The sequence below is a fragment of the Gavialis gangeticus genome, unplaced genomic scaffold (genome assembly GCF_001723915.1).
Source record: "Gavialis gangeticus isolate Ggan-Ray unplaced genomic scaffold, GavGan_comp1, whole genome shotgun sequence".
In the NCBI taxonomy this organism is placed as follows: domain Eukaryota; kingdom Metazoa; phylum Chordata; order Crocodylia; family Gavialidae; genus Gavialis; species Gavialis gangeticus.
The window spans coordinates 76,231,899-76,258,451 of record NW_017729031.1 but is presented as its reverse complement, the minus strand read 5'-3'; positions in this window follow the sequence as shown (position 1 = coordinate 76,258,451).

The window sequence follows — 26,553 nt, the reverse complement described above, 5'->3', positions numbered from 1 at the left end:
TGTGTGTGTGTGTGTGTGTGTGTGTACCTTTGCTATGTAACAAAGAAAATAAAGAAAATGGTTGTCAATTCTGCTACACATTATAGGGATTCCCATCAAAGAAATCAGGTCACAGGATGTTGTAAACTGATATATCTTCCAGGGCTGTGCGAAATTTCTATGAGTGTTTCATTTCAAAGCTGTTTTGATGTGTTTTGAGCTCAAAACAGCAAAATCGAAACAAAACAAAAGGCTTTGAAACAGCTTCAAAATGAAATGAGGGCACTTGGAATGTTTTGAAAGTTTCAGAACGTTTCAAGTTTTGCAGCAGCCCAGTGGCGGGAGGCAGTGGGGAGCTAGGGCTGTACTCTGAGCGGTGCTGCCAGCCCCACAGAGCTCAGCCCAGTGGTAGGAGATGGCAGGAGAGCCAGTGATGGAGCCGCTCAGAGCACAGCCCTGGCCGGTGGCTCTCTCCCACCTCCTGCTGCCAGGTTCAGCTACATGGGGCTGCAGAGCCTCCCACTGCCAGGCTGTGCTGACCAGGGCTGCGCTCTGATCAGCTCTGCTGCTGGCTCTCCTGATGCCTCCCACCACCGGGATGAGCTCCATGGGGCTGGTAGAGCCACTTGGAGTGCAGCCCAGGCTCCAAGCACAGCCCTGGTGAGCACAGTCCAGCAGCTGGAGGCTCTGCAGCCTCATGGAGCTGAATCTAGTGGTGGGAGGTAGAGAGAGCCAGCAGCAGAGTCATGCGGAGCGCAGCCCTGGTTCCGAGTGCAGCCCTGGCCAGTGGATCTCCCCTGTCCCACACTGCCAGGCTCAGCTCCATGGGGCTGGTGGAGCCACTTGGAGTGCAGCCTGGTGGCAGGAGATGAGGGAGAGCCATGACTGTGCTCCAAGTGTCTCTACCAGCTCCACGGAGCTCAACACAGTGGCAGGAGGTGGGGAGAGCCAGGGCTGCACTCCGAGTGGCTCCGCCAGCCCCACGGAGCTCAACCTGCCCTCCCAACACTGCTGGACTCTTCCTGGGAGCATGGGCCCCCAGATCTGTATGCGGGATGACAGGAGGCGGCCGCTGCTGGCAAGTGACACGAGTTTTGCCTTTTGCAGTTAGAGGTGCAGTTTCCCAGAAATCCCTGCACCTGTCTCCTTGAAACTTGGCAGGCTTGATGTCCTCAGAAAAGGCTACCATCCCTGCAATTTTGCATCTGAATCAGGCAAGAAATGACAAAATTATAGGCATTTTCATGATTCCCCAATGTAGCCTATGGGCAAAACATCAAAATGCATCGAAACAGAGAAACAGTTTTGACTAAACAAAATGGAACAGTGCTTCAAAATTAAACGAAAAGATTAAATGAAACACTGTCCCTTAGAAATGGCGAAACAGAAGTTGAAATGAAACAGTGCTGTTTTGCACAGCCCTAATATCTTCTACCCTCTTGGTGTCTTCCACCAGTCCCATCAGCCTCAACTGACATTAGCCACTTAAAGATTCCTAATGGAAAATAAATCCTGTCAATTTGGTCAATGTATTGTTGGGGATTTTCTAATTTCTGCAATACTGTGAATCTTATCTTTTTAAAGGACATAAAGGACAGTATTTTGGAGTGCTTTCCACTACTGAAAACACACACTCAAAACAAAAATATTTCTCTCTGAAGAAAATTGAAATAAAAGCAGAATATGGCACTTTAACTCATAATCACTGTAGTGCAATTCTATTTTCTTCAAGTTTTTCTATGATTTTTGTTGGTAAATTTGTAGGCACTGAAAAGTACACAAAATAGCTCCAAATCAGCAAAAATGTCCGCTTATTTTATCCCAGTGTAATCCTTGTAGAAAGACAATGATAGTTATTCATAAAAGAATTTCACAAAAAGTGCTGTCATATATTTTCACAACTCCAATATTAATAAAAATGTCAGCACTAGTTCACTTACACATTTTAAGATAGTTTTACTGAGCTACAGTATGGTAGAGGATTAAGAAGAGAAATTGAGAAATAGCCTGCAGTGTCTGATAAGAATAATGCTTCACAAGAAAAGTATGGTTTCAGGTTTTGTTTAGCATGCTAAACCTGATTTTTGTTGCTCTTTATTCAGTCTTTTCCTCCTGTCACAATAAAACCTTTATCTTTGAAGTAAACTAAATTTAACATCCTGAATGCAGCCAGCAGGGAGCAATACATGAAGCTCATGAAATGAGATAATGGAGATATGCCAAAACAACCTGATATTGATTTGAATATTTCTGGTTCACAAAAAGCAGTCTGTTATCACTGCTTTTCATGCTTTCACTTGCACACACAAATTATTTCAATCCCACTCCTGGTCCTGTTAAAACCAATGGTTTTAATTGGTGTCAATGAGAATATGATTAAGCACTAAAGGTCATTATTACACTACCTTTCAAGTGGACTTGGAAGAATTTGAAACGAATCATTAGAGAATTTTGCATAAGTATGCTTAATTCTGTAGTATGTGCTATCAGTTTAGTCCCCTCTGAGGACCCCTCTAAATGCTATATTTATGCCTCAATGAATGTGTTAAGTGTAGCATAAATAGGAAGGGTGCTACATGCGTACCTGATTTAAGGTTGCAGAAAATGAAGAACAAGCTATAAAAATGTTCTGCATATAATGGAGGATATTTGTATGGCTCCTTTGTATGGCACCTTAAATTTAACAGTTGCTGAGAATTAACTGATTTTTGGCCCCACCAGAGGCTGGGTGAGGGGAAGCCAAAGGGCTTCCCCCACCTTGGATTTTAAAACCTGTTGGCAGCCCTGGATGGGCTACCTGGGCTAGGAAAATAGAGGCTTTCAGTAGGGGACAGGCTTTGGCTTACCTTGCTGAGGCTTTAAACCAGGTACAGAGGAGCATGGGGGAGCAGAGGCTTCCCCGCACCAGAATTCCCTACCAGAGCTGGGAGGCAGGGAAAAGAAGCCTCTGTTTTCAGGCTCTGGGACTTTAATTCCTGTGCCAGGCAGCTCCTGGAATGGAGGTGGGCAGAAGTCTTTGGCATCATGCCTCATTACAAGGAGTTAGAAATGGTGATTCGAGTAGAGGAATAGGACATAAGTGTAATGGTTTTGGGAGGAAAAGAATACAAAAAGGCAGTTGGACAAGGAACTCTGACATTGCCACTTCACAGTGGTGCAGATAGGGATAGTCAGGGGCTGGGGAGGTGGTTTAGACTGGTTGAATGTGACTTCCATGGTTGACCCTGAATATGAATATAGACAAAACCTTAACGTCCAAGACCCTTCTGTCTCTTGGATCCACTGCTATGAATAGCAGAAAGTGGAACTGACAGTCACCCACTGAATTTGAATAGTTCAGGGAACATGTTGGGGCTATGCAATTCCCTTTCATTCTAGGCTTGTAGCACACCACATCATTGGGGTAATTTCCACTTGTGGGAATCTGCTATGGATTCTACCAGTGTCCAGCTTTTGGTTCATGAAAAATATTCATCTCAGGCTCACAGATATTGTGCAGAGTATATCACGCCACAATAACATGTTCAGGGTTTAATATGTTGGCATACAGGTTGGTTTTTAAACAAGAGCACCTTCTTGCATTCAATCCTCCAAATGCACATTCTACCATTATTCTACAAGTGCTAAGAGTAAAAGTGAAAGGTCTGTGAAGGTCTCAGGGTCTGGCTTTGTAAGTGATGGCAGGAAACACTACACGTGACATCTACACATGCGTTTTCATGGGCAGTAGACTATTATACTGAGCATTAAAGTATCACGTAAAAAAGTGACTTACACTGATGCACATTGAGTATCACTAATTAATTTAGTACCTCACCTTGGAGAAAAATCACATTAAAGTATGTGACGTGCCTACTGTCTCCAAAATTAACCATGAGTACCTGCTCCCTATTGAGTGTGATGTAATTGGGAGTCAATAAGATCCAAGCAGGTAATCTGTCCATTTCAGAAACCTGGCATCAAGCACATTTTCAATATTACCTAGTTTTATGTGCCTGAATGATCCCTGTTGTCCACCAAGCCTTATAGTACAAGGTAATAGTACTCCCTGTGGCTGTACTCAGAAAATGTTCTCAGAAGAAGAAAAGAAAAGGTATTGCGTGAGTCTCAAGCCTTTCAGAGAAACTCTAAGATCTGGAAGGTACAAAAGACGTATATTTTAAGTAGTCCTTATGAATTATTTTAGAGGTAATTCCATTAATTTAACCAACTGGGAGCAGAGAACCACAGATAGATAATTTAATATAACAAATAGGAACATACAACTTTAAAATCTAGCAATTTATTTAATGCCTGGTTTTGATTTGATCCTCTCAGAATCGCTTTGCACCAAAGGTTACAACAGTAGCTTTCATCATTCAGTGCATTGCCTGGAGGGGGAAAGATTGTTGTCAGGGAATTTGATGGGGCAAATCAAAATAAAAAAATACTGGGAAAGTAGATTTCTTAAAGATAATGCATAATATTACAGCACACAGATTCAGAATATTTTTGGATTAGCACATAATCTTTCTACCTACTTTTCCCTGTGGGTGTACGAGCTGAGAAAAATGCCTACATCTTTCACATAATTGCTTGTTAACTGAGAAGATTGAATCAGTAAACAGTTTAAATCCATGTTTTTTTAAAGTCTTGAATGCTTTAGACAGCATTTTATATTTATATTTTAGAAGCTATACGTTTTTTCTTTCTTCAGGAATAATATTTATTTCACCGGTAAGACGAGAGAGTGACAGCTCTAGACTCTTATAGCATGCTATGATATTAAGAGTCTCTTGTACTTGTCAGGGACTCATTTAATAGTCTGCCCTTTGACTTCAGTGGGACAAGTCACCTATTTAGCCAATAGGCCATGCTATCAATTATTTGGTAGGATGAAGAGAAGAGAAGGCATTGCTGAAAATAATTGTGGAAGCTAATGTATTTGGAGGAGAAATGCATAATTTAAGGGGATGGGACTACATAGCCAGAATAATTATTTTAGGGTTTTAATCCTAATTAAGCACTCTGTCTTGCAATGAGATATAGACAAAGCACGAACTTCTTAATTCAGGATCACGGCTTTTACTTGTTGATTGTGTTGAGACCAAGGATAGAGGAGGGCTGAAACAGATGGTTCAAGAAAGTCTCTACAATCTGAATTGTTCTGAGTTATTTATTTATTTGTATGGAATACAGCAACCAAGTGACAGAACAAGCTATAAACATCCTATAAACAACAGAGTTGAAGAATAAGATTAAAGAGTCACAGCTTTAGATTTGATATCCATTGCAAGGTATCGTTAGAGCAGCCTGGCGCAGGTCTCTAATGCAACCATTAAAATGATACATAGAACATTCTTCCACGATGTGTGCTATCATTTGGATTTTGCCACACTCACACTTGGGGGTCTGAGTGATAGAGGGAGACCCAGGGTTGCCTTTGACTCCACTGCTTGGATGCAGACTTGAGTGTTACAATTTAGAAGGATTTTTCAAGTCACATTGGGAGAAATTTCTTATCACTTTGGCAGACTGGCCATCCCAGGGGCAGCAGATCAACACCAAAAGGAAAAAGCATCATGGCCTTGTCTGTATTTTCATTGTCTTAAGGTGTTTAACATTCTTTGGGCTCTGATCTGCATTTTGAGTCTTCTGATGGCTAGTTAAATATTGGAGGGCTGCTAGATCTATGATAGGCAGATGAAGAGTCTCCTATGCCAAGGAGAAAAAGGAGACTGGAGGTAACCATTAACTTGCATATGTATTATTAATTTGTATTCTACAATGAACTCATCTTTGGGGTTCCTCACCCTTTCTATGGCTACGTTAATTCAAGATACTCATCTGGAAGCAGCAATACTGGGCAGGATGCCTCTGAAACTACAAATAGTATAACCACATCCATGCAGTGTTTAAGGCAGGCCCACCCCAGCATTAATTCACTCCTCTACAGCACTGCATAGATGTAGTTTCACTGCTTCCAGGTTAGGAGCAGTTTGTCTAGAACAGGAAAGTATGTATTATGGTGCTGCTGCCAGGTAGGTGTGGCTATAGTTTTGATTAGACTGTAAGCAATATGGGGAAAATTTTGTCTGATGCAGGCCCACTGTCAATGCCTAACAAAGAAATCAAATTATGCTCTCAAGATGCCTGTTAGTAATTTTGCCAATAGTTTACTTGCCTTTAATCCTACCTTTCAGGGACAGTTCTTGAAAAAGTTGTGCTGAGATAGCTCTGACTCTGTTTGGAGTCCTTGGATCTCCTTGATCTGTTTCAATAGATCTGAAGAGAAACTGAACCACTGCCATTGGACACTGATCTCCTTATAGTAGTGGGCAAAGGTCAAGTATCCATGCTCATTTTCAGCTAAGTCAGCAGAATCCTTTTATCCCAGCCAACATATTTTAATGATGTCTGGTGTGGGTAAAGCATGAATTTAATCAGCATTCATTTTAATTTATTATTTTTGTTCACCTTGTAACTTTTGTTTAAAGGCTTGCTCAGCTAGCATAAGGCTAATTTGCCATAAAACTTGAGATTTAGTACATTGATCCACCTTAAATCTTAGCTGTGGTAACATAACTGAAACTATCCATATAGTTCAACATAATTGCAACTTTACATGATTCCTTTAAGTGTGTCAATTAGGATAGGTTATTTCATACAGAAGGGGCAAGAAGGATCAGTTAAATGTATAAATTCACAAATTCCAGTAAACAAAAGGTTGTAGCCTACCTGAATGTACCGTATACCAACAGACTTTCACACTGCAATGGTTTAATGCTTATTAGATTCCAGAGCCACACAACCTTACTATGTTTCAACTAGTAGGTAGGCTGTGAGTTTAATATGGTGACTACTTATCATCAGAAAACTCAGAACTAAAGCCAGTTGTGCTGTCTGAAAGAGACTTTATCAGTTATCTTCACAGCTTTTAACTCAGAATACTAGTCTGTAAAATGAAACATGTTTCTGGAGTTAATTTCAACTCAGAACGCAGTATAAATTACTGCATTGCATAGACTGGACCGAAAAAGGAAAAGTGCTTATTTAACGTCTATTTAAGCATATTTGAAAATCTACAATGAATTAAAGGTATTGTCAGGCTAATTTTCTTGCAAATTTCTGCATGACAAAAGTTTTGTTTTGCTTGTTTTCTAAGAAGCACTGGGACCTAATTTTTTTTAGCTTAACATCATCTTCTGTTGCATTTGAAGAACAGATTTTTAGAAGGACAATCTTTGAAAAGCTATCATTATCGGGAAAAAAAATCATATAAAATTTCAAGAACTCTTAACTTTACTGGAAAAGATACACTGAGACAGTGATACCATGCAATAGGAATGATCAAGCCTTCATCTCTGAGTATGTGAAAAAATATTTCATATTATTAAAGACTAATAAAAAAAATTAAAAGGCAAAATCCTAAGGCAAACAAATTAGTGACCCAGTTAGTGGCACAAATATATTTCTCATGGACTGGTTGTAAAGCCTTTTGAAATCAAATTTCATGTAAAGTATCTATGTAAGGAATACCACAGGGAGAAGGTGAGTATATGATATAGTATAGCAACCCAGGCAGGTTTGGAATTTTATGTTTTGTTATTATTGATTTTAAGCACACATGGGGCATTTTACAGAGGATGCATGGGTCTATATGGCACACATTCCTGGTGCTATTCAGGAACCACCATTCCCAGACTAGAGCGGATGCATCTTTGGGGCCTTCCATAGAAGACTTTTGGTAGGGAAACTAACTTCCATCAGACATGGAGTTAAGGCCAAAAATGGTTCACTTTAAATTAAAGTCCAAATCTTGTTTCTTGACGCTCCTTTCGCTTTGAGGCTCCACAAAGCCCCTAAAAGCAGATTCTTAGAGCCTAATTTTAGCTATTCATGAGGAAATAACTGGAAAAGAGGAACGAAGGGAGGAAAACTGAAGGTTTACTGATATCTTTTAGCAACTCCTGTACTATAGTGATGAGTGTCTAAGAAATACATAACTTATTGCAATTAATTAAAAAATAATTTTTGTATCACAGTATTTTTTCTATATTTTGGCCATGTTATTTGGTTTGTTGTTATACATAATTTTCTCTTTAAAATTGAAAAAAAAATCTGCATTTTCCTATCTGTAAGTCCAGTCTGAAAAGGCTGTTGTTCCATGGACACCCTAAATAACCCTATTAAGAAAAGAAGTAGATCAGAGAAAGTCTCCATGAAGTTCATCCTATAAGACAGGCAGCTGTGCCGTGCACATGCTCTGCATATTCAGCTGGCAATTTCCATAAATACCTTCAAAAATGAAGGGAGAAAAAGAGTTTAGCCAAACAGCCTCATAATTAAAATATCAGTGTTAGATAAATGAGAATAAAGCAGCGTACGGAAAGAGTAACCCATAAACACAGCACAGTACAGAATTTGCAATAAGTGCAGTTCATGCATGTCGAGTTTTTTTTACATGTTACTAACATTTATTGTAATAAAGGAAATAACTCTAAACTAGTCATTTGTATGAGTAATGCTATCTATAAAAGCAATCAAAATAAAATCAGATAACCTTAACTATACTCAGGCTGATAGCGAACACTCTAATCGTTCTATTTTAAATGGTTTGATTTCAATTAAATTGGAAAAAAAATTAAGAACTTCACCATTTACAGTACTTGAGTGAATACGATTTATGCAATCTCAACTAACACCCCATTAGGAGCATTCTCTGTAAGAAACCATAGTGATTAAATCATTGCTTGTATTAGCAGAATATACCCTATGAGAGTGAGCGTTCCCATTACCATTAGAAGCTTTGATAGGATTTTAAACAATTAAAAGCATCAACAGATTTTATGGACAGTAAAGATTTCTAAGCCAGAAATGTTTTAAAATGGGTTATAAATGTATATAATGCTACTATATTTTTACTTTACTATCTTACACTTCTCTGGTTCAGTAACATGGATACCAGTTACAACCACACTTTTAGTCATTAGATTTTAGTTCTGCAGTCCAGTCCTTCCAGTGCTGGCCATTAATCTAGTTTCATATAACCTATCTCCCTTCCATCTTTTCATCCCCAAAGGAAGTGCCCTTTTCAATAAGTGATTCCTAAACTGACATCCGGAAACTCATTTCTCCTCATTGTGGTTACATTTCCTAAAAGGATTGATATCACTGTAGTGGAAAAGAAACAAAATAGGCAGAACATCCTCTCAGCTTTTCTTCTGATTTTTCTAGCTTAGTTACATTAAACAAAAACAAATAAAGGCACCTCTTATACTTACATTTCTTACTAACTTTCATGCATGATAGATCTGTTAATGACTATTGAAAAGAATGGCTGGAGATCAGATGTTTCCTTTGGCATCTCTAAACCAATCAATGGTGGATGTCAGGGTGCATTGAATAGGGGATAGACCACTAGAGATATCTATTTCATTGCACTCCTATGTATCTCCACTTCTGCATACTGTAAGAGATAGAATACTGGGATAAATGGACTCTTTGTCTGATCCAGTATGGCACCTCTTATGTTCTTATGGTTTCTTCAATCTTTAATATTTCCCTCCTTAAGCAAGAAGAGAGTGATTCTCATGCATACGTGTGCATGCATGTTGGCAGACACAAAAGTAATATAGGTTCACTAATCAATATTAAATGGGCTTATACACCAGCAAGATTGCCGATTGCATGTGGATGAAGAGATCCATCTTCAGAGACCCAGTGCCAGACTGGAATCATAAATTGTCCATAACTCAAAGTTGAAGTAAGATTATGTAACCTGTGTCTTCTTTCCTTAATCTGTTTTGAAATTCTGTGGGGGCAGAGATGAAAGATGTCTGGATAAGTTTATCAACTTTATATCCTTGTCAAACTAGTTTATATCTTTGTATTTATTTTTCAAAAGTTACTATCATTTTCCAGTAAAATAGGAACAGTATAATAATTCAAAATATGAATGAATAGTGTAGAAAGTCTCAAAATGGAAAATTGGCTTTAATTCAAATGTCTTCAGTAGTAAATGTTTATATAAATAGGCCATATTTTTAACTATTCCCTGAACTGTCTGTATCAATACATATCAGTCCATGACTTTTTTGCTAACTGTTTCATCTTCACTATTTGCTAATGCTCAGCTCAATGCTATGGCATAGCACTTTTCAGTTACCTTAGTAAAAATCCAAAGTTATTGATTGATGCTTATGGAGTTATTCCCGATCTATTGCACAGAAGTGATTAGCCGTACCAGTCTGAAGTCAAAGCAGGATGGCACCTTGGAGGAACTAAGTTCCCTTCACCAGGGAGATGAACTGATTCAGAGGCATGAGCCTCCCTAAATAATCTCCTTGTCAGATTCTATGAATGGAGTGGCAGAAAGAAAATGTTTAGGAGATAAAGGGACAGAGGAGAGGACAGTGCTAAAGAGCTAAAAAGTGGGTTGATGAGATCAATTGAGATGACCAAGGCAGATAACATGTGGGGGGACCTTGCAGTTAACAACTAATCTAGATAATGGGATAAGAATCCAGAGTCCCTGTTGAGACCAGGGACACAATCCAGTCTGTGGATTATTTCATTTTCTGTAATTTTGTCTTCAAATTGTTTTTTAAAGATTTTTTCTTCAAGGACAGTTTCTCTGAGGTCAATAATGGAATGTTCAATAATGGTCAATAGTGGAGTGTCCTACTTGTCCTAGATTTTTATATGTTTCCAGAATTGATCTTTCATTTTTTTATGTACAGATAACCCTGTCTGGCCAATGGAGACAGCAGAGGGGTACTGTAAGCAGTTTATAGCATATCTAGCATTGGCAGAAGAGCAGGTAAATGGACTCCAGATGCTGGTTTGTGTTACTAACCCCAGTGACAATGTGACTTGTGTCCATAAGGGGCATAACTGGCATTATGGTCTGTAGCAAGTCCTGTGGCTTGGTGAGAAATGGAGTTTAAGGATTTGTTGCTGGAGAGACATCATTTGAGGTAGGGGATCTGACTGTAGGCCAAGACAGGCTCATCTCTGTCGGGGAAAAATCGCCGAATGAATCGGGCCCCAAGGTCACGGTGGGCCGGGGTTGGCAATTGGAACATGAACAGGCGGGATTATTGGTGTGGCGGTCTGAGGCACGGAAGCGTAATGGTTTAGAACAAAGGTGATTTATTTGACTTACGCTTAGAAGGCGTAGGTAGAGTTGCTTCTTCGGTTACAGTGGTACAACTTAAACAACGAGAGGGGTCCGTTGGCCCACAGGGTTCTTAAGTGAACCCTTGCTTTCTAACCCCAGAGGGCTAGGGGCGGCTGCTCAACTTAATAGTCCCAGGGCTGGTGAATGGCTCATGTAAGGATAAACAAACAACGAAACTGTAACGAGGTGATGCCAGTCCAAGTGGACGAACGGATGGTCAGAGATCGAAGCCAAGGTCAAAAGCCAGGTAGTTGATGAGAGCCAGTGGGGTTGTGCAGAATCGTGGTCGAGATGATAGCCGAGGTCTAGTACCAGGTAAGTCGTAAATGAAGCCAAAGTCGAAACAGTAGGGATGATCCAGATCGGTGGTCAATGATCGTTGCCAAAGGTAAATCGTAAGCCAGAAGATCGGTATATCAAAACAGCAATTGAGAACGATACGAAGCGCCAAGCCGGGGAAGAGACCAACAGGCCTAAGAGCCTGACTGAGAGACAGCGCTGAAAGGCACAGCCTCTGTCTCCAGCTAACTGGGTCTCCCCCCCGAGGGAGGGGCTCATTAACCTTTTATAACAATTTTGTGGCCAATTACAATGCGTCCCTCAAAGAACTTTCTAGCCAAATGACATCATGCTCTTAGCTGGTTGAGCATGTGTGAGTTTGAGCTCTTCACTGTTACCAAGCATGCACAGGGCTGAAAAGTAGGTCAGCCTGACTGACAGCTCTTGGGGTCGCCCAGGGGACACATGCTGGGCGAGCCCAATGGAAAATTCCATGAGCCTGTCTTGCGCACGTCAGTTCCTGTTCTTCTGTGTTGTCAGCACACCTTTAAGATTTTCCGTGACAATCTCCAAACACTATCTTGAGATGGTCATCTGGAGTTGTAGTTGATGTATCCAAAATGTTCACTTGGGGACTGTGGCAACCAGTGGGATTCTGTTGTCCTTTTCATGGGGCTGCTGATCAGAGCAGGTTCTGTGTTTGGTTTGGTTGATTTTAATGGCTACAGTTTTGAAACTGTATTTTAAGTACAGGAAAACCTGCAGTAGGTGTGCATTCCCTGAGGTGTGCGTTCTATTTGGTGGGTTATAATATGACATAATATAACATATAATATAACAGATACAGTTATAATATAAAATCTGGCTTCCAGATCCACTGTTACAAGAAATGGTTGAATACATAGCAAGTACATTATAAAACAGCATATTTATCCCACTGATAGATTTAAGGAAATGTTTTGAGGGTAGATTTTTGACACAAGAAACTGAAACTGTTCCTTTGGAGTTATTATTGGTTTATTTGTAAATCCATCCTACTTCATGGATAGTTGACCTGAAAAGATAAGTTTATAACAGAATTGCTGATAAGGAAACTGGGTGTTCTTTTTGTCTTCCTAGTAGATAGAAGTGATGTTTAGATTTTTGCAAAACCTAAAATTGACTATGTTTACTTTTTCAACAGTATTACAAAAAGATACATGAAAGAAACTATTTTATTTAAGTTTTAAATTTATTTTCAGCATACGTGTAACTAGCCATTTCTCAGGTGACCATTTAGAACAAGCATTAGCTCCTTTTCCAGGTCTTCAGTAGAGAAATGGGAACCTCAAAGATCGGATGATCTGGCAAAGTATTCCTAATGTTTTCCTAATGTTTTCCTAATGTATTCAAAACTAATTTTGACTGAATAAATAATTATGTGTCACCAACAGCTATGTACTAGCTTCTAAAATGTCCATTACATACTACCTTCTTCACCTAAAGGCTGTATTACTTACCCATTCTCAAGTTAAGTTCAGCCCATTGTCCTCCTGTTTGTAAGTTTGTTCATTTATTTGAAGTAAACACTTGAAAAAAATCATCCTATCCTTTTGAATTCAAAAAATCATCCTATATCTTATTTCTTTTTGCTGATACTTTTGACACCAACAACATGTAGAAGAAATGCTACATTTTATACCTAATAATATTTTTAATATTTTATACTCAGGTTAGATCTGACTCCATTTTCTTCCTCTGTCTTGGTCCATGAGACACTCACCAGCCTAATTTAATGCTGTTAACCTCTTTTATGCATTCAGTCATGATAAACTGATCTAATTCTGAACAAGACCTTATGTTTCAGCTATTTTTATTGGACCAAGGGTTTAAAATTTAATTTACATGCACCTCAGTTTTCCGAGTGTTGGCACTCATGATAAAATTGAATACAGAAGCAGAGTGCCAATATTCACATACCAGCATGTTCATTTAGTTTTAAAGCAAAATGGAGATCTACTAACACCAAGCAGAAGTCAGCAAGCTTAGGAGAAAAAAATTATTTTTTCCATCGGATTGGCTGCAACAGTAGACACTGCCCATTACACTATTGTCTCTTAGTGCAAGTTCATCATCTTCAGACTAGGATAATGAATTCCATTATAAATATGTTTTTTCAGCATGAAGTTTTCTATGCTATTCAAAATATTTTTCTTTCAAGACAAGCATCAGAGTGAGATATCAGAATGAAAAATATGTAAGTGTTACAAAATAACTGTTTCAGGGTATAGGTTGTAGCTGTGTTGGTCTAAGGACATAGGTAGACAAAGTTCTTTGGGTAAATCTAATATCTTTTATTAGACCAACTCAAATAGTTGGAAAGAATCTTTGCAAGCTTTCGGGGACAATTACCCTTTTTCAGGCTGACGAAGCGTCTGCAGTTGGTGTGTGCTCTTCCTGGATGGAATGAATAGTAAAGAAGGTAGAGGCTGGTATGCATGCAAGAAAGGCAGTCAGTGAAGATGTAAATTGAGGAGTCAGTGTGTGAGAGACAGGTTAGGGGCTGGGGGAAAGGGGAATGAATATAGATGGTAAATAGTGGAGAGGTACTTGGGGAGTCAGATGTTAGGCAGGTTATAATGTGTCATAAATCCAGTGTCTATATTTAGTTCACAATTTTTTGTATCCAGGAGGTTGATGAAGTGATGCTCATAGTCTCGTCTGTGAAAGATATTTTGTAAATTCCCTTTGAGTATTAGAACTAAGAGATTGGAGAGAGAGAGTGGTTTTCTTGTGAGAAATGTGCCCCCACAGGTATTTGGGTATTCTTGTCTTGGATATCAGAGGTATTGATATCCAAGACAAGAATACCCAATTACCTGTGGGGGAATATTTCTCACACAAAAACCATTCTCCCTCCAAAACCTAAATCTTATCCTTCAAAAGTTGTGTTCAGCTTTAAGTAAATAGTTCACAGAGTGATCGAAATTATTTGAATTGCTCCATCACTTGTAGGTATGAGCAAACCATGGTCTGAGATGCGGTAACTGGGAGTGCACTTGCCAAGGGGATGTAACCTGCAGTAGGGAAGGAGAATTAGACTCGTCAGAGAAAGCCACATTAAGTAGCATAAGGTTTAAATGATTTGCCTATTCCTTATCAACAAACTTTCTTTTCCACATCAGTTTTCACAATTTTAACACATTTCACAACTGTTAAAGTAAAGTAGTGATTCAAAGCACTATGTCCTATAATGGATTAAAATATAAAATAGTGTTTAGAGTAGGGTTGTGTGAAGCTTTGGTGCTTGATTCAGTTCAGCAGAGACTCGGCCCGATTAGGTGGCTGAATCTTCAAATCCAAATTGAATCAGGGGACCCTTTCATCTCTCCGAATCGAATCAGAACCCTCTGAATCAATTTGGAGAGATTCAGAAAGATTCAGAGATTTGGACATAGAGACAGCTTTAAATGTTTCATTGACATTCCTCTAGGTAACAAAGGCTTGTGAATGTTGTGATCCTGGGGTGCATGGAGTGTCCCACAGAACCAGGTGGGACTCCCCAGCATCCTCAGCAGCAGACCCAGAAGTGGACCCAAGTCCACTGGGTAGCACAGTGGGGGCCTCCCTGCAACCTTCCCAGCTTGGCAACAGGTGCCTCCTGGGTCGGGGGGCACCCAAGGTCACCCTGTAGCTGATCGCTGAGCTGAGGAGGTGTGGGGGGGGCCCCCCTGCACGCTCCCTAGCAGACCCAGAAATGGACTGAAAGTACTTCCGGTCTACTTCTGGGTTCCCTGCCGAGCATGTGAAGGGCTCCCCACACTCCTGTGGGCTGCTCCGTTCACCCCAGCATCGCAGTGATCATGAATTGTGCTGGTACCTTGAGGTATGTAGAAAAAACTTTTAAAGCTGTGTCTATGTCTGAATTGCTGATTCTCCAAATCAGCATCAAATCTTCAGATTCGGATTTGGCCGAATTGAATCAGGGACAGTGATCCAAATCAACAAATCAAATCACTGTACCTGATTCAGGCCAAATTCAAATCCAAATCGGATAGGGCCTGCTTGGCACATCTCTAGTTTACAGCATTAAAATGAGCTTATGTATGTGGTACTTTTGAAGTAAGCATTTTGTTCTGGAGTATGTTTCATAAAGCATCAAACATGCTGTCAAAAAATATTATCTGATTTAACCTAACAACTTTCTAGGTATTAAAATCAAGCTGACTAATATATTGTTCTCTGGTCCTCCACAGGGGGACAGATTAGCCCTTCCCCAGTACTCTGGGACCTTCCAGGTGATCCATGATGTTATAAACATTGTTGCTACTGGCTCTGACATTTCTTCAGCTTGTTCTTTCAGCAGCTTGGGCTGAATTTTGCCAGGCCTTGCCAACTTAAATTCATGCAAGTTTGTCTAAAACTCTCTCATGTGCTCTTTATTATCTTGATCAACAGCCCTTATCCTTCTTAGCTATTTGGCCACAGTTTATTTTTCTTGTAACAACTGAAGTCATTGAGCAGCTGTGCTATCTTTACATCTTCATTAATAGATCACCTTCACTATTGAGCAATGCACCCATCATTCCATTGGTCTTACATTTCTGTCTGGCATATTTATAGAACCCCTTCTTATTTTCTATAACTTCCCTTGCCAGTGTTTTATCTTTTTTTTTATGTTGTCCCTGAGTCTTCTTATTATTCCTTATAAACATTTTACTGATTTGCCTTTCTTTCCATTGACTGTGTTTCTGTTGATTTTAAAGTAACTAAGCATTCCATGTGTAGCAACTTCAGTTCCTATTGTTCCTTTTACCTTCCCACTGTTTTGGAGTACGGACCTCTTTGTCCTTCCATCTGTCTGCTCATGGGACCTTACCTGTTATTTCTCGGAGTCATTTTATTTTTTCTATTTCTCTGAGTCATTTGAATTCTGCTTTTGAAACCAAACCTTTTTTGCTAATCTTCTGCCTTCCTTGTCTGTAATTAGTACTGCAATCGTGTGGCTGTCTTTAGGGAGAGATTGCATGAATCTATAAAGTGATCTGGATCAACTGACCCAGCCTTGTGTTCCAAAATTTACTGGGTGACAACATGTCCAGTGCTTTGCATACAGCTCCTTATTTTTTCATTTGACTCCATTGCATTTAAGGACTACTGTTCCCTTGAAGCAACGTATGCTGTTATGTGTAGAGATAGCAAATCTGTACTAAATATATTCTGTAATTTTTTACTATTCATCATCATTTTACAGCATCCATCCTAAAGCAAGGTGAGACAGATTACCTCATTATGCTGTACATAAGCTTAGAAAAGGGCAAAAAAAAATGAAGAACAGTATAATGATCAACAGTTGAAACCTGCAATCAATTCTGCAGGAATCCATTTTCAAAAGTGATTGCAGATGCAGTACCTCTTAAAAGAAATGAAGATGAAACTTGAATAAACTGAAATTGTGAACCCAAGTACTATGCTGCACTTACTACAAATCTCATACCCTAATGAGAAAGAGATAATGTATTATGGATGAATTCCCAACTAAAATAAATCTCCTTAAGCATTGCTCTAAACAGGTATCTATTTAAGCACGTGACTCCTGTTTTAAAAAGTATCAGGTTATTTTCATTAAGACACAAATCTAGAGGAAAGCAAATGCCTTTTTTTAAAGGCCGATGAATGCTTCTTGACATTGGATAATTCTAAAAATCCAGAAAAATATTTTTTCAGCTGTAAGTGGCACCTTTGCTTTATATTCTGTTAAATCTAAATTGTCTTTGACTATGTGTTTTGGAAGTGAAATGGACCTATGCCCATTGAATTAAAACTCAGCCTTACAAAGCAATTCACACCTGCATAAGATTCTATTATTTCTTAATGTCATAGATACCAGCAGACAAGGCTCATAACTGCATTATAAAACTTTCACTAAAATTTCATAATTTAGAAACATCAATGGGTAATGCACAAACTATGTATTATAGATAATTATAGATATTCAAAATTAATAGGCTAAATTGAACCTGTTAGGTGTCAAATATCTGTTATAGTAAAAACATTTGTTAAATCAGATATGATATATATTTGGGTGTCCTGAAATTATAATTCCTGTCCTAATCCCAGTAAACACATAAATTAATCATAGGTTATTGTAGATAGAAATCAGTCCTTAAAATCTTTATGGAATATCACATGCAGGAACCTCAAGGGAAAAAATGTTGGTTCAAGAGAGGAACTGACATGAAAAGCCCGTGGAGACACCAACATCCAGCCAATCAACCAGGAAGAAATAAAAAGTTGAAACCAAGAACAACAACAACAAAATCCATTAATGAAGTCAAACACAACTATAAGGTCTCAAAATATTTCTACTTTGAGCACTATGATAAATCTCATGCATAACTGCATCAATCAGGAAACCAATATATAACATAGATATCCTGAGAGAACAGATAGAAACATAGATAAGTAGGTACTTAGGGGGACCTATGGTGATGGGCATAGCACAGAAATAAATATATTACAAAATGAGATAGAAAAATCTTTGGATAAAATAAGCCTTCCATTGACTCAGAAGCCAACCTAACCTGTTTTTACATATCCAAAAAATTACAATTATTTAAAAACAATTTTTCATTTCTAGTAATTCTTAAACTTTTGGCTTCTTTAGGAAAGGGGCTAAAAATAGCCACTTACAGTCTCACTCTTACACAAAAATTGTGGCTTCCTCTGTTCAGACTCTTTCTACTAATTATCCAGTTTTCAATAGATAAAGCTAGTTTTTTTGTTGTCTTGCTGTTGTGAACAGAGGAAATGCCATAGGAACACATGAGAGTATTACTTCTAGCCCTAACAGACTGGTTTACAGTAAGAGGCACCTCATATCAGGGTTGAATACGTTTACTAATTTGGGGTAGTAAATGATGTTTATAGCATGATGACAAAGACCCTTAAATTCCTTTGGAGTTAGCCTATTTTCAGTCCATTTGCTAATAAGGGTTTAAAGTAAAATATTTCCTAAAATGGAAAGGATGTTCCAGAAAGGAAAGGCAAAAGGGCAGACTCAGTAAGGTATGAAAGTGAATCCAGTACTATATATTCTTGAAAGGGAAAGAAAAGAAAAGGCATGGAATGGATGGATCAGTTTTTAAAAACATACTGGTATCTGTATGAGCACCTAGTCACTGATCTAAGTCCACCTTTCCGAGAAAAGGCAACTTGGTGAAAAATAGCTCTCAGAGAAGGAATGCTGTGACACTTTTATTAAGATGATCTTCTATAACAATGTATTGGTCAGTGTCATAAGCTGCAGCATATAACAAATTTGGCAAAAGCCTTTCTGCTCATAGTGGGTGCATCTACATGTTCATTATTGCATTTTTGCTAATGTGCATTAAATTTAATACCTCCATTGTGAAGTATTAGAAAAAGGCTCATTAACCTATTGTAACGTGCATTAGAGAAAGTGCACAGTTTTTTTGTGATGCTTTAATGTGAATTAAAACAGGCTAATATGCATTTAAGTGCACATCTAGATTCTCCCAGTGAGGATAAGCAAGGGCATACCAGTCAAATTCATTCTGTTCAAACACCTCAGCTTCATCTTAACACTGGCCCTGTTATATAACACTGTTCATATATGTACATATCTTCTATCAAGCTCACCGTTGTTGTATACCCTCTTAACAGAATGCTAGATTATACTGTTAATTTGGCAACATTTTAACAACCTAGAACAGCTGTTCATAACTAGTAGAGATTAAATGTGTAAGGACAGTGACTAAATAGGCCTTCCTAATACACTAGTAATTTTCTTCTCTGAGGACACCTCTTATTGATGCTTCTGAAATGGCTGTCAGGTGCACTCTGCTTGGTGCCCTATGACCCTGTGAGAGCTTTAATGATGTTTTGTAAAATTCTAATAGGTGCAGCCTTTACCTATAGAAATTATGACAAAAGCCTTTCCTGTGTATTTTTATAACTTTGTCATTCAGTGGAACTTCGTGGGAAGCCATTCATACTTTCTTGGATCTGTTTTACTGATATGGCATGTGTAGTCTCTACATATATGTAGCTTCAAGCCATATGCAGTCTTACTATTATTATGTCTGCATAGAATCACAGAATCATAGAATCATAGAACCGGAAGGACCTGTAAGATCATCACGTCTGGTCCCCTGCTATGGGCAGGAAGTTATTGGGGTCAGACAAGCTGAAGCCTGTCTAGCTTCATTTTGAACACTTCCAAGGAGGGTGATTGTATCACTTCTGCTGGGAATGTGTTCCAGATGCCGGTGACACTTACAGAAAAGAAAGATTTTCCTTATATCTAGCCTGAATTTACTCTCTATTAGCTTATGTACACTGGTCCTCATCCTCCCCTGAGGTACCTTCCTGAAGAGTTGCTCCGCTAGATCTTGGTGCTCATCCCTGACGTACTTGTAGGCAGCTATCAAGTCACCTCTCAGCCTTCTCTTACACAGACTGAACAGGCCCAGTTTCCAGTTCCCAGAGTCTCTCTTCATAGGACCTATCCTCTACACCCTTAAACACATCGGTGGCCCTTCTTTGTACCCTCTCAAGCTTATCCATATCTTTCCTGAAGTGTGGTGCCCAGAACAGGGCACAGTACTCTAGCTGAGTCCTCACCAGTGTCGAATAGAGGGGGAGGCATACCTCCCTGGATCTATTGGACACACATTGGCTGATGCACACCAAGAGTTCTGCTTGCCTTCTGGCAACCTTATCACACTGTTGACTCATGTTCATCTTCAGGTTGATCATGACCCCCAGGTCTCATTCAGAGGCTGTGCTAGCCACTGGACCACCACCCATCATGTAATTATGATCAGGGTTCTTCCTGTTAAACCTCATTTAATTCCATTCAGCCCATGATTCTGGTCTGTCAAGGTCATCCTGGATCTTTACCCTATCTTTTCATGTGCCCATGTTTTCCCATGTGTATGAACTGTGGTATATGATATAAATTAAATTTTGAGGTATTTTTATATTTTATCCAAGACTGTTTAGTAGGATAGTCATTAACTTCAGCATTCCTCACCAACTCACACTTGGAAGACGTAATCACTGAAACTTAACATCTGACATGAGATTGTTTACTCATCAAGTAGACCCTTGTGGATGTAGTCTGAGGTACAACAGAGCCAGGTCCTTCCAGACAATGATGGATTTATATTTTAAAAAGAAGAAACAGGAAGAATAACACCTGAGAATAAGATATTCAGAGAAAGATATTTCTCGCAGCATGGAAATTGAGAGATGGCATTCTTGGGATATGTCTGAAAGGATGTAAATATTCCTGTGATCATAATTAGATAAAGGAAGACTTGGTTTGGTTTGGTTTGGTTTGGTTTGGTTTGGGAGGGGGAAGCAGGAAATTGTATGCATAGAATGGGGTCTCGAAAAATGCAATGGATGATGTATGTAAATGGCCAGATAAAAAAAACAAATGTAAGCTTTGCCTTGAGAGCAGCATTGTGTCTAAGCTGTGTGGCATTCATGGCCATGCAGGGACACTCAAGCCACACTGCCAGGTGCACCTGTGTGGCTGTGCATACCGTGCAGCTTAGAGGGAACGTTGCTTGAGAGCAAGTGTTTATCTTTCATTTTGATCTCAGGGATAAGGCATGACTTTATTTCTTCAGTCAATGGCTGAGTAAATCAGGTTTACAGGCGAATTTGAAGAAGGCCCTGACACAAAGGTCAGAGGCAGGGACAGCTTTCTAAATTGTTGACTTAAATAACACATAACTGTTGACAGTGGCTACAGCCCTGCTCCCCCACCCTACACTTGGTGCAGAAATTACACCACTGGCACCCCTATTGCTACCAGGCCCTGGCTCCAGCTGGGCTGTAGCCCTGTTGTGTCCTACCATTGGTTTAGAAATCAGGCAGAACACGTGCCCCTGCATGTGCCTCCCATGCATCTCCTATGCCTGTTAAGATAAGCAGAACCTGCATTCTTAGACTTAAGATCCAGGGTAAGATCAGACTGTTGTTCTGATGTTTCATTTTGTTTGTTTATTTCTGTGTAATGAGACAAGAGCAGAACCCTGAACCCAGCCAGTCCCAATCAGAAGATCAGAGAAATTCATCCCCTGAGGAAGTAGGAAAACAAGCACCACCTGCAGCAAGTCTGGATCAATGTCCTTGGCCCAGCCGGTCCAAATGAAGCAAGCGGGGTAGCCAATCCTCTGAGGCCACAGGCAACAGGCGCCATCCATTTCAGCCCTTAAAAGCAGGTGCAGCCCTCAGTATTCCTGTCTGGGCAAAGACTGAGTTACTAGTTCCTGACCTTCATGTGTTAATGCCTTTGTCTTATCAGATTTCTGGTTTTGACTCTTGGCTCTTGATTCTGGTCCTGATCCCTGGCATATCCTGACTCTAGCTTTTGTTCCTCGTTCTGGTTTGATTTCTGGTTTATCCTGAGGCTGGCCTAGCTCCTGGTTCTGGCTCTGGCTCCTGATCCAAGCTTGGCTCCTGGCACATCGTGACTCTAGCTAATGCTTCTGATTCCAATTCTGACATTGGACCCCTCTGGACCATTCACTCCTTGGGGAGCTTGGCCTGGATTTCACCTGTGTTTCACCAGGCCAGACCATCCACACCTCAGTCCCTAACACTCTATATCCTTAACAGTCTGTATCTCAACATAAAGTGGCTAATTTATTATGTTTGCTTTTGTTTTTATAATAATTATTTTTGTTAGGTTTCATAATATACTTATTGTCAGAGATAACTGCGATTTCAGAGCATTTGACCACACAGGCAGGTATCTTCCAAGGAAGAAGTGGGGGGGTGGGAAATTTATCATTTATGAGCATGACTGGACAAAGGTATAATTCTTTTAGTGCTCTTTCCTGTTTTAGAATAAAAATCCTCTTTCCTAAGAGCTGGCAAGGTCTGGGTGAGGTGGGTGAAGCTGAGTTGCCATGAGTCAGGGAAGTGACCTTTGGAGCAACTCAATCTTTTTTCCAGTGATCCAGCAGATGGAATAGAGGCATTTGGGACTGAAGAGTACCCTTGAAGGTGTGAGAACACCATGAGAGAGGGCTCCATGAAGCTTCAGTAGCTGATTCAATTCAGATGAGATTCAGCATGATTTGGGGACTAAATCTCTGAATCTGAATTGAATTGGGAGACCAAATAAAAACTCTGAATCATTTCAAAGCATCCTAATCAATGTGGAAAAAGATTTGGAAAAGATTCGGCCGATTTGGAGATTCAGTCATAAACTAAACAAGCAGCTTACAGCTGCCTTCAGCTGGTAAGTCTGCTGGGATGGGGGGAGGGAAAGGGCATGGGGGAGGGAGGGACTGGGGCCGGGGCTGGGACAAGCTGCCCAGCCAGGGTGGGGGTGGTGCGTTACTCAGGAAGCGGGGTGGAGGGAGTGCGGGATAAGGGTGTTGCAGTGCTGGGAGTGAGGGCTCTGCCCTGCTGCTGCTTGCCCAGCCAGGGTGGGGAAGGCAGGTTGTGCGTGCAGCTTGCTCCAGGCAGAAGGGAGTGAGTGGCAGCGGGGCATAGCCCCCGCTCCCAGTGCTGCTGCACCTGCATCGCACACCTGCCCAAGACATCCATGCCAGCTGACATGTGGAGCCACCCCAGCTCCCAGGCAGCACATGGTGCCCTGCCAAGCCATGCCACACCCACACCATGGGGTAGATGTTGTGCTGGTGCCAAGTCAGGGGGTGATTCACACTACTGCCCACTGTCTCATGCTGCACAGGGAGGCTCTACCATGAGTCTTCAGAGGCCCCTGATCACCGTTGCCAGAGCCAGTGAGTACGGGGTTTTTCATTTTTTTTTTTTTAAAGCGCCACAGTCACTGGCTGCAGAAGCAGCAATTAGGGCCTTTGGGCTCTTGTGGCAGAGCCTCCCCCCATGCAGTGTGGGGCAGTGGCAGACAGCGGGGATAGCCCCCCCCACCTGGCACCCGTACAGCAGCTGTTGCATCGCATGGGTGCAGCACAGCTTGGCAGGGTGCTGTGTACTATTTGGGAGCTGAGGCAGCTCCTCCTGTCAGCTGGAGCCTGGCGGCAGCCCCTGTGGCCCCAGCTCCCAGGCAGTGCAAGGTGCCCTGCCAAGCCGTGCTGCACCTACACCACAGGGCAGCTGCTGTGCAAGTGCCAAGCGAGGGGGAGGGGGGTGATCCCTGCAGCCCCCTGGGCTGTGCAGGAGGGGCTCTGCCACAAGCCCTCAGAGGCTCCTGATCACTGTTGCCAGAGCCAGTGAGTGCAGGGATTTTTTTATTTTTTTGTTTAAAGTGCCAGGACTAGCCTGGGGCCAGGCAGGGGACGGGGCTGGGCAGGGCAGCCATGGGGGCTTCTCCTGTGGCTCCCTCTGCCTGGAGAGAGGCAGGCACAGCCAGAGGAGCTTCCTGGCTGTGCCTGTCTCTCCCTGCCAATCCAAATCACTGAATCTCTCTGAATCAGCACAGAATCTTCCAAAGCTGATTTAGCTGAATTGATTCAGGACAGTGATCTAAATCTCCGTATCAAATCACTGTCCTCCGAATTGGCCAAATCTGAATTGAATATTTCCCTATTCACACAGGTGTACCATGAGAGTGTCTCTTAATGGTCCATCTGTTTGCATCTGGGGTCAGAGTGTGTCTCACATACCTGTGAACTCATTTATAGCAGCACTAGGCATCCATCCTACAGCATGGAACATCATATAAGTTATGGGGTGGGAAGGGTAGAGAAGTGGGATCATGCTCAAAATTTGCACCCAGAAGGACTACCTATAGAGCTGCTATCAAAGCAATGAGCACTGTCCTTATTCAGTATGTTACACCAATTAACAGCAAACAATTAGAAACTATTTTTTCATGAAAATTAAGGAGCTCGCTATCATTTCCTCACAGAAAGGAGGAAATGCTCAACCAGACATGAGCAAGTGTAAATAGGCAACCAAGGAGGAAAATGGAGGAACCATAACTTGAGACTAAGGAATATCAAAATGCAGATAATATGTAATCTAAGTGAACTCCAGCCCCATACATGAAGTAGCTGAGGCTAACTCCTTTCTAGAATATCTTCCTCCACTTTCCACCCCAAACAAACAAGCCACCCGGTGAAACTTGCTATATTCAATGCATCCAGGAACAAAATCTCTCTTTATTTGTTCACATATCTAACCAGCAAGTCTCTGCCCCTGTGTAAATATTATAAATCCCTCAGCTGGTAGAACTCAATAAAAATCCATTGATTTCAATATGGTAGTTTCCATTTATATCAGCTGAGGATCTGGCTCAGTATGTTTCCATGTGCATTTATTACTTATTTAATATAAAATCTTTGTAATTGGGAATCAAAACCTTGTTACCTGGGCACAATGCGGGAAGAAGGGAACAGACTCCTTAGATAAACCAGATTATGGGGAGTCAGAGGGGAAAGGAGATACAACAAGCAACTTGAAAGAGACTCAAGGCTGGAGTCCAGGGACTGCTATGAAGCTGGGGAGCACAGCAGGGCAAGAAAAGCCAGATATTTCATTAGGCTAAGCAGGAACATCTGGGCCTATCTTCAGAGGCAGTGGTCAGGGGCCTATAAGGGGCAAGGCTTGGTTACATATAAGCTCATCCACTGAACTGGGGTGGGGATGTTCAGGCCCACAGGTGGTGGGGAAGGAATGGAGGACAGTGCAGACTGACTGAAAAGGAGGTACCCTGGGGCTGAATTAAGGTAGCTCCTTGTAAGGGTGATAATTGTTATAGCCCTGAACAGCTTGTAGCTGAGTTATAACCAGATTGTATTTAATACCGGAGGACTGGGAGTGGATGTATGGGTGGAGGAGGCCATGAGTTGGGTATCAGGCAGCCACATTCCACTGCAGGGCTAAGTCCCAGAGACCCTGGGATCCAGGGTCCAAATTAGTGAACCTGAGCTGAGGGATCTCAGCTTGAAAAAAAAGGGGCTCAGGCAGAAAAGGCTGAAGCCCAGACAAGGGTTGGGACCTCAGGGACCCAGTGTTAGTCTGGAACACAGAGAAAGAGTGAGGAGAGTCCCAAAAGGGGCAGGTGGGGAGCCATCCCTGAGGCATGAGCATGGCTAAAGAGGCATCAAGGAAGCCATAACAGCCCAAAAGCACCCTGGAATCCCAATCCCAAGAACAGCCTACATCCAAATACATCTAAATACATGTGGTTATCAGCAAGTCATGGCAGGTGAGAAGGAGGTGGAGTAGGTTGGGGCAGTACTGACGATGATGAGGAGGGGTGGGGATTAAAGCTCTGACTCATCACAGTCTTCCTGGTTCCAAATATGTAAAATATGTATCTTTGAGCTAATTGGGAAGTACGTTGGAAATAGTTTCATAGTTACATAGTTTCTAGGGTCAGAAGGGACCTGAGCAGATCATCGAGTCCAACTCCCTGCCATGGCAGGAAAGAGTACTGGGGTCAAATGACCCCAGCAAGGTGTACATCTAGCCTCCTCTTAAAGACCCCCAGGGTAGGAGCCAGCACCACTTCTCTTGGATGATCTGTGATTGTGAAATTCTTGTATGTTCTAATTATATTGTAAAATACTATAGGAATGACATAGGATAAAAATATTTACAGACTTTAAAATGGCAGAATATTCTAAAATGCAGTATATATTTAAATGTATGTCACATTTAAAAATATAAAATGGGACAAATGAATGAAAAACACATGGAAATGTTTTCTTTGGTAAAGTTCCTTTCTTTGTTCTCCTCTAAGACTGCTCCTTCTCCCCCTTCTCTTTCACCTTCTGTGATCCAACTTAAGCTATTACTTACTTGTTTTTAATTACCATGATATTAGATGGAAAAAAACCCTGAGACATGAACAGAGTAAAAAGACAAAGCCAGCAAATCTGTCAAACTGCAAGAGAAGCATCTACCAAAAGGCTGTGCAGAGATTCACTTTTCAGCAGAGCAGTGTCCTCCTTGAGGGCTGATTTGGGACTAGTTACTAGTAAAATAATGCTGTACTTTCACAAACTAAAGAAAACAAATTGTAGTGAGCAAAAAAGGAAACAAAGGACATGTTATTAAACCTAGTCCTATAAATTGTTTATAATCGGAACAGTGCAAATTGTTTCCACACACAAAGCACAAGAGATTATAGATAAGTGGCTTGTCTTGCAAGAAGGCAAAAACACAAAACTTTT